The sequence below is a fragment of the Pinus tabuliformis genome, chromosome 8 (assembly GCF_031772625.1).
Source record: "Pinus tabuliformis cultivar Carrire ecotype Pingquan chromosome 8, CPIR1, whole genome shotgun sequence".
Classification (NCBI taxonomy): Eukaryota; Viridiplantae; Streptophyta; class Pinopsida; order Pinales; family Pinaceae; genus Pinus; species Pinus tabuliformis.
The window spans coordinates 1,578,195,049-1,578,203,677 of NC_142294.1; positions in this window are offsets into that span (position 1 = coordinate 1,578,195,049).

Genomic DNA, 8,629 nt, shown 5'->3' on the forward strand with positions numbered 1-8,629 from the left:
CAATAGTCTACATGTATTAGGTATGATAAGGTCAAGTTTTTTCGTGTCTAGTATCCATTGATCTATGCTTTCTTTTACCTCTCTATCAGATATGAACTTCCTTTCTACTTTAGTTTATTGCTCAGCCAAGTCGATTTCCTCCTTGGCTATGTGGGATGTTTATTCCCAATAATGGGTGGTTGAAGCTTCTATGTTAGCTTCAGTCCTTAAACTGGGAGGCTCGCCTCTCTCATGGCTTTTGCGATGGTTATGTGAAGAACTATGGTGCGAAATGATAAATTTCAAGCTAGGGATAGGAGGAATACAAAGGAGATGGGCTCGGAGATTAGGGATCAAAGTAACTTAGACCAAAAATCAACCACCATTCAGGAGAACATTGAGAAAAGAGAAGAGAGGGTCATGCTTGATAGCAAGCAAATGGACTGAGGTCTAAAGGGCATGGAAATAAATGGATAGGAGGTGAGGCCAAAATGATAGAGTGGGAGGCTAGTTTGAAGGTAAAAATCAACTCAGGACGCCTACAAGACTAGAAAATGTGACATAAAAGCAAAGAATTCCATAGGTAACTTACCCAAATAACAAATAGCGATGGGTGTCCCTATGAAAATGTATAACTTTTCAACTGGAATGCCAGAAGACTGAGGTCATTTTCATTCTAGTTGAAGACTGCACTAGGGTCGAACTGCAATAATGGTCGAGTGTGGATGTGAAAATCGAAGAGTGCTGGATGAGCTCAACATGATCTCCCATAATTACTCACATCATCAATCTAACAAGTGATTTATCCATTCATACCAATCATCCCAACCTTGTGATCACAAGTGGTGGTGGCTACAAGGAGAAAAATTCCCTTGCATTGTAGGGTTGCAGTGCGTACCCATTGTGGGGATTGTTTCTTAAACCTAAAAGATGTGCTTGCTCATCAATTTTTTATTTATTCTTTCATTTTTTTCATTTTTGTGATTTTGTTTGCAACAATGCAAGTTTGTTATGCTACAGTGTCAAAACAAATTGCAATTTTAAACTTGAAAAAAAAGGGTGCTACCAGTACCACCTTTTTCCTATTTACGGGCTTATTCCAATATTTTGCTTCTAACATTACCAATTGTAATGGCCATGGTTTTAAACAAGTTGTAATTTCAACCTTGAAAAAAGGGTATATGGAACTTGCAGCACCACTTTTCTATTCAAGGGTTAATTTTAGGATTTTGATTGCCATAGTACTAGTTGTTAGCTTTCAAACAAGCTATAGTTCCTACCCCCCCGCCCTATCATGGCCCCCCACAAAAATAAATAAATAAAATATGGGTGATACTGGTATTGTTACTTTTTTATTTGATAATTGATTTTAATATTTTGGTTGCAATAGTATCGGTTCTTTAATTTTTTTCAATCGAGTTGTAATTTTAACCCTAAAAACACATTACTACTAGTAGTGTTGATGGTCAATTCAGAGGGGAAGGAAGATATTCAATTCGAGGTTCCATTTTTAAGTTTTTTTTCTTAATGGCATTATAAGATTTTAAGGCCATAGTTGCAAAAGGATGTAATTTTAACCCCGAACAAAAAAATGATTTGGGAGTGCCATTTTTTCAAGGGTTTTTTTTAACTTTAAAATGCGGGTTTTTTGGGCTAGAATTCTCATCTTGCAATCACAATTATCATCATGCCAATAGTCATGTTGATTGTAAAAGCACACTATGAAATCTAAGAAAGAAACTCATCCAATTATAGAGTTTCAAGTGTTTAAGGATGTTGAAACTAAGGGGTTCAATGTAAATTCAAAATGATGGTATGTTGAATAATTTACCTCTATTAAGACATTTACATCATTCCTAGCTAATAGGGATACTACTGACGATGGTGGAGGAGGAGATATTGAGTTGAAATGTCAAATAATATAATCCATGTCATGAAGATCTAAATAGAAGCCTAAAGGTGATAATTCCTAGGAATGGGAGTGCATTAGTCATTATCCCACTACAATACTCAATATTCAAATCCTAGCATTCATTATGAGGAATGGAAATTAAGAGGTGTGTGTAAGAAGGGTGGGATAATCTTATTTGCCATATTTCTGCTACACGAGAGATGTATATCATATACTACACCATCTACTACGATGATTCATGATCATGTGATGTGAGATGTGAACTAGTGAATCGGTTGATCATACCTCTGGTCATTAATGAATGAAGTCCCCCATTTTCCTTGTGGCCTTGTTGGTGTTTGATTTAGTCATCAAATTGTGCACTTCAAGGATGTGGAACCATTCCAATGCTTCCAAATTTCCACCATTGTCCCACATCCTTTCAAAAATGGAGGCAAGGTGTATATCTAAAGGGGTAGTATTCAAGCCATATGCTTTATTATTAGACTTGAATCTCCTAGCACTGTTAGCTTTTTAATTGGTAGACTAGTGGCCAATTTGAGTCCTCGTAGAAGAGCATAGTTTATGCCCTATTGTTGGACATAATTTTGAGACTCCATTCATAAGTGTGAATTGTTGTACCTGTAGGGCCATAGTTAGCCCCTCTCGCACCTGCCTCCCCAAGGCTATGACATGTCGATATTGACATCATATCTTGATGTAATTTATTTTTGGTAATGATTATGTTGCTTTCAATATTACTTTGCTTATAAATATTGGAAGTTTTCTAAGTTTTTTTATGGTGAATTTGTTTGATGCTATTTTTATCATTTTACCTTGTTTATAATATAAGCTTGTTTTGATATATATATCCATATTATTTTACTTTGGATTGTTTCCTTTTAATTGTCTTACTAATGGTGATGATGTTAAATTGAATTGAGATATACATTTAATACCTTTAAAATGAAAATTACCGAAAAAATGTGGTTATTCTGTGATGCTATGACTTTTGAATTAATTCTTGGTCTTCTATTCCCCATTCTTACAATTATGGAATTTCTATTGTTTGTGCTTATAGCAGTTAGTGTTTGGTTAGTAGCTTGGACATGTGTATTTTAGAGAAGACGTATGTTCCTTACAAATATTGGGTAGAAATGTTACAATCATCAATGTATCTTCTCAATTAGTCTCCAACTAAAGCAATACACAAGAAGACTCTAGACAAAACATGCTATGAATGAGAACCTCAAGTTATCTATCTCAAAGTTTTGGTTGTATTGGTATATGTATAGGTTCCTAAAGAAAAATAAATGAAAATTGATGCTCTAATGTATAGTGACAACCATAAAACTGATAAGTTAACTAGTGTTCAAACTAACACAACGTCTTCCCAATGATGTGGTACTTGATGAAAGTACAATTTGTTCTGAGTTGTTGAAAATGATGAGAATGTGATACGAAATATGGGTTCAATGGATGTGGCAAATAAACACAAGGTTGGAATCACCTCTCAACATGAATCCCGTCAATTTTATATGTACATATAAAAATGCTCACTTGGATTCACTATCAAAGATGAGCCACAAAAGTAGGCCCAAATGTGCATCTAGTTCAGTGAATTATAAGGATGTTCCTCATTGGGATGAGTTGGATGGTGTGAATCGAGAAGGTAGACCAACAAGAGGTAAACCTCCTGTGTAGTGAATTCTACTTTATGGTTAACCTTGAAAACTCTTTTGAACCTCAACATTATGTAAAAATTAGAGGGGGCATTGAATGGGAAAAGGCTAACACCAAACAGGAGACTTTGATTAAGGATCAAACAAGGAATCTCATTAAGCTACCTCGAAGAAAGAAACCCATTGGTTGAAAATGGGTCTATAAAGTCAAGTATAAGGAAAATGGAACACTTAACAACCATAAAGAAACATTGATTCCGAAAGGCTTTGCTCAAAAGGAAGGGATTGACTTTGAGGATACATTTGTTCCTGCGATAAAAATGGGTACAATTTGCTTCATACTACCTATGTTCGTGCAATTTCATTAAAAACCACATATGTATGTGAAAAGTGTCTTCTCGATGGTTACCTAAAGGAAAAAAATAACCATGTAACTACCATGGGGATTTTAGGTTCCAAGCAAGAAATATCTATTATGTCAATTGGAGAAAACACTTCATGTGTTAACTAGGCTCGTTTAAATAGGCTCCCCATGCATGGTACATCAAAATTGACATAAATATGGGAGGGTAAGGTTTCAAAGGATGCTCTTCCAATTCTAATCTCTATGTTAAAGGTAAAAATGGTTATGATGTAATTCTAATGATATATGTTGATGACATAATCATCAAAAGGAATGAGACAGGAGCAATTCCAAAGGTAAAATTTGAATCATGTTTAGTTGTTGGCATGACAAATTTAGGCCTCCTATATTATTAATTAGGTGCATAAGTTCGATACACAAATATTTGTGTTTCACAAACAAATATGTCAAAGTTTTATTAAGCAAGTTTAAAATGACAAATTGCAAAATTTCATCTATAACTATGTAAGTCGGTGAAGCAAAAGCACTGAAACTTTGACTGGTTCGATGTAAGTCAATGAAGCAATCTCTAGACAACTAGAAGGTAGTTTTGTTAGGATATTTACATGATTAAATTAAACATGGTCTAATGTGTTTAGCACTAAAAAATTTAACTCAAAATGTGTCAATGAATCAATTTATAGACAACTAGAAAACTAGTTTTTTTGGATATTTAAACAATTAAGTTCAACTTGATCTCTTGTGTTTAGATAAGGCATGTTTCTTTTAGTGTTAATCCAGCTATTCATCTTCACAACAATATTAACACTTGATCTATGCCTTATCTATTTAATAATATTCACATAAACCACAAACATAAGCATATTAATGGAGTAACTTATTGATTTAATCTAATTATGCTTTACTATTGTATTAATCATTTAAATAATATTAATTCATTGAAATGTTCATGCACCTAGAGATTATCCACTCTAGAGTTTTTGTCATTCTTTTATCATAAAAGGATATGTATTCTTTCATTTTATAATCTAAAAAGTATTTCTCTATTTCAAGTTCTCTTGTGCTCTTGGTCTCTTGTCTTTGGTGTCTTGTGTCCTTAGTAGGTAAAGGACAAGAGTGATTCCAATGCCTTGTTTAAAAGCCACAATTTATCATGTCAAGCTTTTATTTGCAAAATTACCAATGAAAACTTATTCTCTAATATTCACTTCAAATAGAGGTTTCAGAACTACAATTTAAAATATCCCTTAAAATGGATTGTTTGCAAACCAGCAACAAAAAGACTTGTGCTTTTAAGATGGTTATCATTAACAAACAAATTGAAATATTTAAGAGAACCAAAGTAGACAAGCTTAGGTCTCTTGATTAGCCACTCTTTCCTCCGTCCTTGAGACTAAGCATCACTTGAATAAACAAACAATTCCTTAATAAATTGAGCAATCTAGGGCTCCACTATGACTGAACAAGAGTGAGCAACCAAACACCAAATCATCAATCCTCTTTTCTGAAAACCGTATCCAATTTTTAAAAAATTTACCACAGATGACCACAGAGAACTCAAGGTTTGGAATAAATGACAAAAGAATTTAATTAAATTTTATTCATACCGTTTCATATTATTTTGATGTAATTTTCAGACATCTTACAACAAAACATAATAAACAGATTTTTATGGCCAGAAACTGTGGCCCATTGTAATTTTCGGACATCATATAATAAACACATAATGATATATATTGTTAAGGCCAAGAAAATGTTGACATTGTTTAATGTGGAAAAAATAAAACACGCAAATTTGAAAAAACCTAAAGCATAAGTTTCATATTTTCACATGTAATTTGAACAGATTATAAATATATATGCTTTATAATATATAGGATAATCTAAAGTTGAATTTGTTTCATTTTAAAAATACCATAAAAAGCAGATGGTGTTGGCAACCATGGCAGAATGTTTATTTGTACGGTCACCTTTCAAAAAAACTATACAAATTCACTTTGACTCTTGCATATTTATGACGCTGCATAATTAATGATATCAAACAATATCAAATCCATAATTATGTCAATATTTATCGAAAGAAAAAAATAATAGAAACCAAGCTAAATATCCACACGTTAGTGTTTTTACACCAAATTGGATATTACAAAGTATCATGATATTCCAAACCACAGGCAGCCTCTTGTAAAGATTTTATAAAACATGTTTTTTAACCACGCTACCTCTTCATGGATTTCTAACTCCAACGATAGAATTAGACACAGAAAACGCACGCCACCAATATAGGCAACATTGAAATCATCGGTCATTAATTTGTACAATCAAAATTATAATTTTGCAACTGGTGAAATTTCACACTTAGGGAACCATTAAGGCTAATGCCATGCATTATTCTACACACTCGTTATCCTGCCTACACGAAACTACTAGAATAAATAACAGTATTCTTTGATATTAACCCCATAAAAATAACTCAGAAATAGTCAATAGGAAATATGGCAATACTGTAGGAGCCAGAGGAGGCAAAACAGAGCTATCGGAGCTACAAGAGGAGCCATATATATATGCCAAAGAAGAACATATCGGAGGAGCAAAACAGAGCTATTAGAGCTCAGGAGGAGCCATATCGGGAGCAATATATGCCACAGAAGAACTATCGGAAGACCGATCAGAGAAGCATAGAGGAAGAGCGGAAGACATAAAGGCTAAAGGCAGAGGCGGAGCAGCATATAATATATATATGCAATATGTCGAAGGCAGAAAATAGTGTATATATCGGAATACACTATCGGAGGCAGAAAATATATATATATCGGAGTATAGAGGCAGAGTATATATATATCGGCAATACTATAATCGACAGGTTCTACTATGAGCCACTACCCAAAACCCCCGACTGCGATATACATGTGCGATATATATACATGTAAGTGATCTGAAGCATGTTTTTAAGTGTATTTCATATATTCGCCTTGTAAGCCTTGCCACGTTAAAACATGTGAATTGCGATATATATATATATTATATAACTGCGATATGTTGCGAACCGCTGCAACATTATGCAATGGTCTATTGTTATATCGCATCCGCCTATCGGTACTCGCATATCGCAATATACAAAGGGCTGTCACTCCTGAAAGCGCCGATTGCGATATATGTTGCGGACCTGATGCAACATTACAGTTTGACTTAATGCTATATCGCATCCGCAAGAGAATCGGCCATCGGCGATGTCATAAGCTCGACTTATACAGGACTTCCGGAAGCTGCGACTGTCGATTGCGATTACACAGCGGACCCGATGCAGTTATAGATGCGGGTGTAATGAGTTTGAAGTCTGCCCTTAGCGTTTCGGTCGGTTTTTTCATATATTCCTGTGTATTTCAATATTTGTATTGCCCAGGTTTTTTAGGCCAAAAGCTTATAATAACGGTTCTGATAGTTCAGTAGGCCTAAACGATGCCGATTGTGATTGCGATGGTGACGTGGCAGGTGGGGCCTCCTTGTTGGTACTGTCTCTCCAATGAAATCTCTCCGTAAACAATAAAGTCCTGTGTATGCATATTATTATTGAAAAAGGGCCTCTGTTACAGTTTTTAATATGCAACAGTTTTCTCTGTGTATTTCGGTCCTCGCTGTTGAATTAACGTGTCCCTGGAGTGTTGGTGAACTCGAAGAGACAGAGGAAGCCGAAAAATCGGGAAGCCAAAGGACAAGCCAGCACAGAGGAAGCCAAAGCGACATGAAGAATCGGGAAGCCGAAGAGGCAAGCAAGCGCAGAGGAAGCTGAAGCGAGCGTTGAGGAAACCGAAGAGCCAGCGGAAAGTGGAAACCAACAGTCAAAGGCATCAGGAATACATAAAACAGGAAAAACAAGGAAAGTAGTGTGTGTGTGAATAATCAGAGTTAGAGGAAGCCGAAGTTCAGGCAGAGGCAGGAGAAGCAGGAGAACAGAAGTGAAGCATAAGCTCAGCAGGCTTGGGAGCAGAGAACTACAGCAATACAGATTCTAACAGTTTATAATAAAGGGTTGGAGCCTCAGAACTGAAAGGATTGGAGTCCTTGGGAGTTGGTGCTCCTAAGTCCAGGACTGTTGCCTTGGCAAAACAGAGTTGGTGCTCTGGAGGTTGGAGCCTCACAAAAGTCCAAGTTGGTGCTTGGCAACTGATTGCAACATTTATATATTGTATCTATTTCATTGCACAGATTATATTAATAAAAGCATTTATTCCAGCTATCTATTTCTGTGTTCCATATATAAATGTTTTTTTTTTGTGATAAAAAGAACAATTGAAAAGAAATACTGATTCACCCCCCTCTCAGTATTTCCAACAATTGGTATCAGAGCGGGCTTCTTCATATTAGCCTAACAACTTGAAGAAGGATTCGTAGTCATGATGAGAAATCACGAAGCGTCAGGAAGACCTCCTCTGTTCGACAGCACCAATTTTGGTTTCTGGAAAAAGAGAATGACCTACTACTTAATGTCCCTTGGACCTGAAGTCTGGCATTCGGTTCTAAATGAGTACCCAATTCCTTCCACTCTTCCAACAGATCAAGACAAGAGGAAAGCCTACGTTGCAAATGCAAAAGCCTTAAACTCCATCACTAGTGGAATCACTGATTCCGAATTTACAAAAGTCATGAATTGTAATTCTGCCAGAGAAATGTGGGATAAGTTAATTGGCTTATACGATGGGGACTCAAAAGTCA